Source organism: Hirundo rustica, unplaced genomic scaffold (genome assembly GCF_015227805.2).
Source record: "Hirundo rustica isolate bHirRus1 unplaced genomic scaffold, bHirRus1.pri.v3 scaffold_156_arrow_ctg1, whole genome shotgun sequence".
Classification (NCBI taxonomy): domain Eukaryota; kingdom Metazoa; phylum Chordata; class Aves; order Passeriformes; family Hirundinidae; genus Hirundo; species Hirundo rustica.
Window position 1 is genome coordinate 25,032 of NW_026690235.1, and position 10,172 is coordinate 35,203.

The 10,172-nt window shown below is 54.3% G+C and overlaps 1 pseudogene; it reads left to right on the forward strand.

Annotated features, from left to right (window-relative positions):
- The first annotated feature begins 3,781 nt into the window (after nt 1-3,781).
- Nucleotides 3,782-9,791, forward strand: LOC120747684 (class II histocompatibility antigen, B-L beta chain-like; annotated as a pseudogene).
- Nucleotides 9,792-10,172: the final 381 nt, after the last annotated feature.

Below are 10,172 nucleotides of genomic sequence, written 5' to 3' on the forward strand. Positions count from 1 at the left end.
GGTGCAGAGGCTGGTAAATGTATGGTAGTGAACACGGGAGGATTAGGGGTACTAGTGCCTAAGAAGGGATTATAATCTTTATTCTTTTCCTGAGCTGACACTACTTCTCGAGCTGCCCTTTTTTCTGCCTGACATAACAACAACTCATTATGTACCACCCTCCATAGTTTGCTCATTTTCTTGGCTGTCTTATCATCATCTAATGTGAGCTCCCATAGCTTATCCCCAAATCGTCTCCATTCTACTAACTCATGAACAGTATGAGGGTTAATAAAAAACCCTTGAGAATAACCATATTCTAACAGTTCAGGTAACTCTTTTCCTAAATTTAATCCCTTAATCTGGCGTTTCTGCAAGAACGCCATAAATAAATCATATGCTGCTTGCCTGTCCATAATTACGTCAGCGCTGTTGCAGCTTCTCCAGGTCTCGGTAGCACGTATCGGCTAAGCCCACCTCTGTGGTCGCTCAGGGCACGGAGCACTCCTAGGTTCTGTTGCTCTTAAGCCGTCCTTCTGCTTGCAGGACCCGAACCCTACGTTGTTCCCAGTCGTGGATCACGTCGGAATGGTCACCATTTGTCGGAAAACAACGGGAGACAAGCCACATCCGATGATGATCAACAAGTCTCAGCTTTATTTAGATTAATAGCAAATATATAGTGTCAATAATTAGTTCATACATATTACAAAACTATAGCTCATGATTGGCTTATGATATTTTGACGCATGTTCTTTCTGTAATCAGCCTTGCAGTTACAATTTTCTTAATCTAGCATTTTCAGTTCCTTAGCCTAGCATTTTTCAGCATTTTTGTACTAACAACACCTTTGTTGTTGTATCATTCTAGTGCTCAAGGATATTATATCCTTGTTAATCATCACGTACACCACATAGACATAGTTACATTCCAACCGACTTAACAGTATCATGGCCCTTGCTGTGCAGCCATGCATCAGAAAAATTCTCCACAGAAAGATTCTCCACAGATCCGTCCAGCACCTTGTGGAACAGCAGGACGTGGAACACAGTGGGGATGTGTCACCAGCAGTGACACCCACTTCAGCAGGGGCAGAGAGTGGTGCACACGAGAGACTCAGCCCCTCAGCTGATGAGCTGCTCTTCTTGAATGCAGCTGAGCACATGCACACTGAGGTGGTTAAGGAGGCCGTGCTTGTGGCCCGGAGACCCTTGGAGGAGCCAGAAGATCCCTGCGAGCAGAAACAAAGTGGAGATGAAGAGATGGGAGCAAAAGCCAGAGCAGCAGAGGCAGAGAGCCCTGCCTATGTCCCACACAGCCCCAGAGCCGATGGCCTGGTTCTCCTGGACACAGCCCAGTCCATGCCAGCCTCAGCAGAAGGGACAGAGAGCCCAGGACATACTGGGCACAGTCAAACTGCTGACGCTCCGCTATTCCTGCACCACAGGGACTTCCTCCAGACTGAGGGGCTTAAGAGGGCTGTGCTGATGGTCCAGGAACCATTGGAATAGCCAAAAGAAGCGCAGAAGCAGGAAGGAAGCATGCAGGAGGCAGGAGCAGGCAGAGACAGAGAGCCTGGCACATGCCCCACACAGCCCCACAGTCCATGACCCACCTCTGCTGGAAACAGCAGAGGATGACAGGAGGGGCTTTCCCCTCTTTTTTGTGTCTTCTTCTTTTGTAGGGTTTGAATGGATAAAACCCAATCTATCTATCCCCCTATACATGTACCTATAGATCCATTTATATAGACACCTCTATTTATATAGACACCAATATGTACACATATGTATATCTTTATAAATACATACACATATATTCCTCTATCTATATCCATGTCTATATCTGTATCCACATGTGCAATGCACCCCTAGGAGTTAGTTACTCACACCTCACTCAGAAATGTGTTTCTTCCCTCTCCCTTACCTGGCAAAGGCAGTTCCCATCTCCCTCCTACTCAAATGTGCTTTTCTTTGATATTCCACCACACAAAAATCAGACGAGAATGGAAACATGAACACCACCAACCCAGTATTTTAAAAGCACTGAGATGGTTTCTTTCATTAATAAATACCATTACCTTCTTGGTCTTGATTTGTGTTGGGTCTTTTTTTTGGCTTCTTTGTTGGTTTGATGGTTGATTTGATGGTGTGGGCTTCTTTTTCCTCTGCAGTGCCTTAGCATCAAAGAGGAGATTTCCTGGCTTTGGGCCACCTCTGTAAGAACCCCATCTGGATTAGCTGGACACCAAGTTTAGAAACAATTTCAACCTACAGAAAATTCCATCTGGAATCACCATGGCATTAAACTAGGAAGATATGTAAACAATGAATTCAGCCTCACTGTTACATTTCTTGGAGGCTGGGGAAGGAAACTTAACCAAAGACATGACAGGTTTCAAGGCTCAGACTCTCTGATGCTGAAATAACCCCACAATAAATGGTCCTTTGGAAGATGTTTCATTTTTGAAAGCCATACCTAGAGATGGTAGTAAGAGCGTGGATAGGAAGGTAGTGCAGAGAACACTGGAAGAGCATTTAGCTAAACAGATGTCAGAATCCAATGCTCTCTCAGCACATTCTATGAAGCATTCCACACATGGAAGGTGCCAGCACTAATATCAACTTGACTCATTTGAAGGTGGTTGATACTACATGGGATTTCTGATTTTACATAATGGTCCAAAAAAGCACAATCAAAATAGAAACAACTGTTAGCAAAATACAGCAATTGCAAGACCCAGTTGAGATACCAGTGGGACTCCCATGACTTTTCTCTGTAGCCTACTCAGCAGCACAACTCCGAGGCACTTCTGTCTCTGGGAAGACAGGCCAGCTGAAGCAATGGTTGAAAGCAGCTGAAGGCCTTTGCTCTCTTGCAAAGTCTTTCCTAGTTTTCTGGATTTGATGCTCTGCATTCAGCTGAGTCACACATTCCCTCCTCCTGTGCTGGGCTGGCTAATGAGCGAGACACTTATGCTCATTTAATGACCTCAGTGGGAATCCTTTACACCACTGATCCCCTCAGCTGCAGTAGAGAGAGTTGATGTTACACTCAGGAAATCTGACTTAGTGCTCCTGACTTAGTGGAGCAATACAAAAAATGTAACACATAAGACAACACAGATCTAAGTTAGACAAAATCCTTCCCTTGAAATCAAGGTCAGGTTTTGGTCCATTTTCTTTTCAGATAAAATGAGGGATTTTTTTGTTTTGCAACAGCTGAGTTGCCTCAGCCTGCATTTTCACTGAGCTTAAAGATCATCTCTTGAGCATGCCACTCATGGGAGCCTAGCACATGAAAAATGTTATAAACTACTCAAAATCCGGGTGGGAATCATCTCTCAAACTGAGACAGCCTAGAAGTGCTTGCAATGTGGAATGAGCTCCAGCCTGAGCTCCCACCTGATCCAGCACCACGAGATCCAAACTAAGGGACATCGCTGCTGGTGCTTGGAATGTGAGAAGAGCTTCAGCAAGAACTCGCAGCGCATCAACGACCACAGGATCCACAGCGGGGAGAGGCCCTGTGAGTGTGGGCAGTGTGGGAAGGGCTTCTCCCAGAGCTCTCACTCGACCCGACACCAACGGAGGCACCGCTAAGGGAAGCGCTGCGAGTGCCCCGAGAGCGGGAAGAGCTTCGTGCGCTGCTCCAGCTCCATCCCCCGTGGGAGGATCGGCCTTGGATGATCCCCAGTGAGCCCCGTTGGGCAGAGCCCTGCTGATCCGTGCTCCTGCTGATCCCCGCTGGCTGTGGGGAAGGTGTTGGAGACATTTCTTGCCCTTCTCCCCATGCTGCTGTGATTTGGTTGGTAATAAATTCCCTCCCTGTGCCCAGGCTGGCTCTGCTGTGGCCGCGCCGCTGCTCGGGGCGGGATCTGTCCCGATCCTTCTCTCCACTCCCGGGCCTCTCCTCAGCCCATCAGAGAAGGCACTAAAATAATTGAGCCCATCAGAGCGCAGGGCGCTGATGACTCCCCAGGTGCCAGCCAGCCCCACAGCGCCCCGAGCTCCTCAGCCGGACTCCCCTGGGGCTGCAAAGTCGGGGCTGCCCCGGAGCTCTTGGCTACTCTGGGCTGCTGCGGGCACCCCCGCACCTGTGTCCTGCACACACAGGGCTGTTCCAGGAGATGCTGAAGTGCGGCTGGCACTGCATGAACGGCACCGAGCGGGGGAGGGTCGTGGCCAGGAACAGCGACAACCGGGAGCAGCTCCTGCCCTTGGGCAGCGATGTGGGGCTGTAGGTGGGGGACACCTCCTGTGGGGAGAAGTTGCCAGGTCCTGGAACAGCGACCCGCGATGGAGGGAGTACAGACGGGCTGCGGCGGACAGGCACTGCCGGCACAACTACGAGTTGTCCAGCCCGTTCCTCGTGGAGCGCGGAGGTGAGCGTGGGGCAGAGCGTGTCCCGTGGGGCCCTGCCCTGGCAATGACCCTGGAGCTCCTCAAAACCTGCCTGGGAATCAGCCCAGAGCCCTCAGCCCTCCTTGTGTCCATCCGCGGGGCCTGCTGCTCCTCTCAGAGACACCCGTGGCTCTCCCAGTCCATCCCAGTCCGTCCCAGTCTCTCCCAGTTCTCCCCCGCGTGTCCGTCCCGGCCGTGCGTGGAGCTGACGCCGCTCAGCCAATGAGAGCGCGTCTCTGTGATGACTCATCAGTTGCCAGGCAGACCCGCAGCGCCGAGTGCCCCGCGTTGGATTCGGCCTCCCAGTGCCGCGCGCTTCATTCCCAGTTCCTCCCAGTCCCTCCCACTTCCTCTCAGCCCAGTCCTAGTCCATTCCCAGTTCATTCCCAGAGCCCCGCCCTCTCTCTCGGTACCCCCGATCCTCTCCCATTTCTCCCACCCACTTCCTCCCAGCCCATTCCCAGCCCCTTCCAGTCCATTCCCAGTCCATTCCCAGCCCCTCTCAATGCCACACCACCCCTCCCCTCTCTCTCCCAGTTCCCCCCAGCGTTTCCATCTCGCTGCTGCCCTCCAGCTCCCAGCCCGGCCCCGGCCGCCTGCTCTGCTCCCTGATGGATTTCTACCCTGCCCACATCCAGCTGAGCTGCTTCCAGGGCCAGCAGCAGCTCTCGGGGCACGGGGTGGCACCGCCGTGGTCCCCAACGGGGACTGGAGCCAGCAGCTCCTGGTGCTGCTGGAAACCTCCCCGCGGCGCGGGGTCACCTCCAGCTGCCAGGTGGAGCACGTCAGCCTGGAGCAGCCCCTGAGCCGGCACTGGGGCACGGGGGAGGCACTGGGGGGGAACTGGGAGAGGCACTGGGATGTGCTGGGAGGAACTGGGAGGAAGCTGGAGAGAGCCTGGTTTCAGCTAGGGGAGGAGATATGGTGTCTGGAAGGGCTGAGAAGGAGTTTGGAGGATGCTGGGGAGGGTGGGATGGGGTTCTGGGGGTGCTGGTGGGCACTGGGAGGGAGTTTGGGGGTGCTGGGTGTAACTGGGAGGGATTGGAGTGAGCCTGGAGGTGCTGGAAGGAGATCGGGGATTGGAAAGCAGGGATTGGGATGAGGTTGGTTGTGCTGGGAAGAGACTGGGAGGAGTCTTGGTGAGCCGTGGTGGGGCTGGGAAGGGACTGGGAGAGGGTTTGGGGGTCCTGGGGAGGTGGGGGGCAATTGAGGAGGTTGTGGGATCCTGAGAGGGACAGGAGGGGCTTTGGTGGGTCCTGGGGAGGCCGGGAAGGGATTGGAAGGAGGTTTCAGGTGGTCCTGGGGCAGCTTGGGGAGACTGGGAGAGAGCTTGGAGGGGCTTGGGGTGTCTGTGAGAGGTTTTGGGGGGCCCTGAGCCCTGCAGACCCCCAGAGATGCTGCTGGATGCCGCCTGCAGCAAGATGCTGATGGGGATTGGGGGCTTTGTGCTGGACTTTGTCTTCCTGCTGCTGGGGCTCAGCTTCTACCTGTGCAAGAAGGTGAGGGGGGGGTCCTGGGGGTCGTGTCCCCCCTCCCCCAGAGCGTGTGTGCTCCCCCAGGGCCCCCCAGCCCGGTGTCACCCCCTTTTCTCTGCCCACAGAGCTCTTGAGCTGGCAGCGGTCGCAGCCCCTCCGTGTGGCCTCGGGCCTGGCCGGGACCCCCTGCTCCGTCCCCGAGATGATTTTGGGGGGATCGTGTGTCCCCCCAGCCCTGCTGTCACTCTGTCCCCGTCCAGCTGCTCCCAGTGTTCCCAACAAAGCTTCCCAGTTCACCCCAGTCCTGTTCACTGGGGGCAGTGGAGAGGGACTTGGGGGGACCCTGCAGGGGGACCATGATTCGGGAGGGGACAGAACAGGGCCCAGGATGGATTGGGAATGGGGACCCCCGTGTGTCCCCCTTGTGTCCCCCTGCTCTGGGGACTCCTTGGGAGGCACCTGAACCCCAGCACAGCACCCAGCCAACACCAAAAGGCACCTGGGCACCCTGAAGCTGCCAGGGGAATTTGGGGAGGGGGCGCATAGAGGGTGCCCAAGCCAGGCCCAGAGTCCAGCACTGCCCCAGCACCATCTTGGGGATTAGAAAGGAGGAGGAGTGGGACCCTTCCCAAAGCAATTTGGGGGTTCTAGCCCCCTCTTCTTCCCTGCTCTTCCACCCCTTCCCCTCTGCCCCCCAATCCACCAGCCCTGTCCATCATGCTTGGTTTTGGAGGTTCCAGGCCCCTCCTGCTCAGTCTGAGGTCCCATCCCCCTTTCCCTCAATTCAGGCACCTCCTGACAGCTTTTTCCTGGGAGGAGCCCTGAGTTTGGGATTTTTGGGGTGCAGTTCTGGAGGGGGACAGCTCTGTTTGGCTTTCCCCTCCCTGCTGTGGCCTCTCAGCTGCCCCCAATACCCTGGGGCTGCTGGGATTTCCCTCCTGGGGACAAGGACCTTCATTCCCTTCCAGGAGCCCAATGCCCAGCTGGGGGTCCAGCTCAGGGGGTCCTTGAGCAGCTGCCCCACAACCTCTGCCAGGGTCTTCCAGCTCTGGGCTCCCCAAAGCCCTCAGCAAGCCCCAAGTCCCTCCCAGGAACCCTCAACTCCCTCAAACCCAGCATCCCCCACAGCCCCTGCAAGTTCCCCCCATGGCACCGGCCATGGCCATGTCCCCACATGTCACTGGCCATGTCCCACCATGTCCTCACCCATGGCTGTCTCCCCACCACAAATCCATCCCTGTCATTGTCCCCCACATCTCCAGCTGTGCCCATCTCCCCTCATGTCCCCATGAATGGCCACATCCCTGTCCATGTCCATGTGTCCCCATGTCACTCTCCATGTCTATGTCCCACCATGTCTATGTCCCCCATGTCCTCACCCATGTCCCACTTCAATGTCTTTATTTTTACCCCAGTGTTAGATATTTTAAAGAGATGAAGAGAAATGAAAAACAAATCAAGGTCAAACAAAAAGCATTGTTGTGTCTGTGCCAGCTGAGGATCCATGTGTTTGGCTGGGAGGGAAGAACCTTTTTTGGAGGGGTTTCCACCGCACTGTCTCCAAAATCTTGGTTCCTGCACTTGATCTTCACTATTTGGCTGTGCAAGACACACTTGGGCAGTAGGAAATCAAAATCGTGGAATCCCGGAGATTGGAAAAGATCTCCTAGACCATGAAGTATTCCGTGATGCCCCCAGATGATAGGATTGAACGCAAAAGATTTCCTGGGGTTGAAAGTCAAAAAATCTGTTCTGCCCAAGGAATTCCCAATGTCGGTCTGTGTCCCAATGGATGTTCCTGCCCCTGTGTTCATCCAGGTGCCCACGGGGAGCCAGGAAGATGTGGAGCATCCCAGCCAGGGGTCTTCCCAACATGGATCACCAGGACCACGATCACCAGGGGTCTGCCCAAAGGGGTGAGTGGGGATCATCCAACACTGATTCTCCCATGGGGGATGGAGCTGGAGCAGCGCACGAAGCTCTTCCCGCTCTCGGGGCACTCGCAGCGCTTCCCTCAGGGGTGCATCCGTTGGTGTCGGGTCAAGTGAGAAGCCCTGGAGAAGCTCTTCCCACACTCAGGACACTCGTAGGGCCTCTCCCCATTGTGGATGCGCTGGTGGACAGTGAGGTGTGAGTTGCGCTTGAAGCCCTTCCCACAGTCGGGGCAGCGGAAGGGCCTCTCCTCTCTGTGAAACCGCTGATGCACGAGGAGATCAGAGCTGGTCTGAAACCTCTTCCCACACTCAGGACACTCGTAGGGCCTCTCCCCAGTGTGGATGCGCTGGTGTTTCCTCAGGTTGGAGCTACGTCCAAAGCTCTTCCCACATTGCAAGCAGCTGTAGAGCCCTTCCCCAGTGTGGAACCTCTGGTGCTGGATCAAGGCAGAACGACCTCTGAAGCTCTTCCCACACTCCCCACACTCATAGGGCTTCTCCCCAGTGTGGATCACCTGGTGTAACATCAGGCTGCAGAGCTGGCGGAAGCTCTTTCCACACTCCCCACACTCATAGGGCCGTTCCCCTGTGTGGATCATCTTGTGCCGGTTTAGACTGGAGCTCTGGCTGAAGCTCTTCCCACACTCCCCACACTCATAGGGCCGTTCCCCAGTGTGGATCACCTGGTGCTCAATCAGACTGGATCTCCAGCTGAAACCCTTCCCACATTCCAAGCACTTGTGGGGCTTCTCCCCTCCATGAGGCTTCTCCACCAGCTCGGAGCTCTGGCTGGATCTCCGGCTGCCCTCCTGGCACAGGGGGGGTCTTTGCTCCTCGCAGCTCCCTGCACTGGGTTTGCAGCCCCTCCTCGTGCGGCATCTCCGGGGCTTTTCCTCCTCCTCCATCCGGCCACTCCTTGGGAATGAAAAATCCTGGTTTGGGGAGAAAACAAGAAGAGAGCACCTTAGGCTGGGGGTTCTCCCTTGCACAAGTTCATCTCAGGAACGCATTGGCAATGTAAGAACTGCCACATTGGTCTGTAAGTGTTGAGAGCTTATCAGAGCAGTGGCTCGCAGAAAAGGGACATGACATGATTAAACTAGTAAGAATTTAGGCCTCAAGGATATGCTATCCTTGAAGGAAGGCTTATGTGAAGAACAGGATGTAAGCCGGATGTGAAATTAGTCAAATATGGGGAAACTAAAGATATGATGTACTGACTTTAACTGTTTTGCAATTATTGAGGTCGATGCTAAGTAATGCTTGCGTTAATTAGTTATGTCCAATGATGAGCTTGGCTTTTGCAATATGTATGAGCTAATTATGAAAAGTATAAAAATGTAATGCAACCTTAATAAAGTGAGATCTGCTGACCATGACAGCATGAGGCATTTCTCCCGCGGCTCCGGTAACCCGACCCCGACATCTGGCGCCCGAACAGGCTTCTCCCCCTCCCTCCTCAGAGCTGCGTTGGGCTCGGGTCCTCTGCGACGGTGATTTTTTCACCCGGGGTGAGCACAAAGGTGTGCCCTGCTGACACGCGCTGCCGACGCCTGGAGGGTTGCGACGGTACCGGTAAGCATGGACAGGCAAGCAGCGTATGATCTCTTCGCTTCCCTTTTAAAAAGGCGGGGTGTGAAGGGTCTTGATTTAGATAAGGATCTTCCTTCTCTCCTGGGGCATGCTGCCTCTTATGGGTTCTTTGCTAACCCTCATGCTGTGCATGAATTAGCAGAATGGCGTAAATATGGGGACAAGTTGTGGGAATTAGTTTTAGATGATGATAAATCTGCTAAGAAAATGAGCAAGTTTTGGAAGATTGTACAGAATGAACTGCTTAAATGTGAGGCTGAGAAGCAGGCGGTTGTAGCTGCTAAGGAAGCACAGGGGAAAAATAAGATTTATTATGGTCACCCTTCTGATCCTAATCCCCCGGGGGTGGCTTTTGTTGACTTGCCCCCACCGCAGCCGCCGCCGACGGCCCCGCCACTGCCCTCTAATGCCGACCCCCTGTCTCCCACGCCTCCTGACCCCCCCGCCACGGAGCCGTTCCCCGGAGCCCTTTCGGACCTCGCGGAGGCTATGGCACAGGGCAGGAGAGAGACATGGGCAGCTCTAGCACGGCAGGGGTGGCAAAGGGAAGACCCTGAGCTTGCGGCGGCTGCCCAAGAACAGATTGATACTTGCGCTTTTCCTGTTATTTTTCAACCTAATCCGCAAGGGGGCCAAAGAGCTGAGCTTGTAAATCTTGACTGGAAGCTGCTTTCTCAGCTTAGAGCTACTGTAGCCAGCTACGGAGTCACGAGTGAGCCTGCTAAACAAATGTTAGAGTTTTTGTTTAATGCCAACCTCCTTTTGCCATCGGACATTAGAGGGATCTC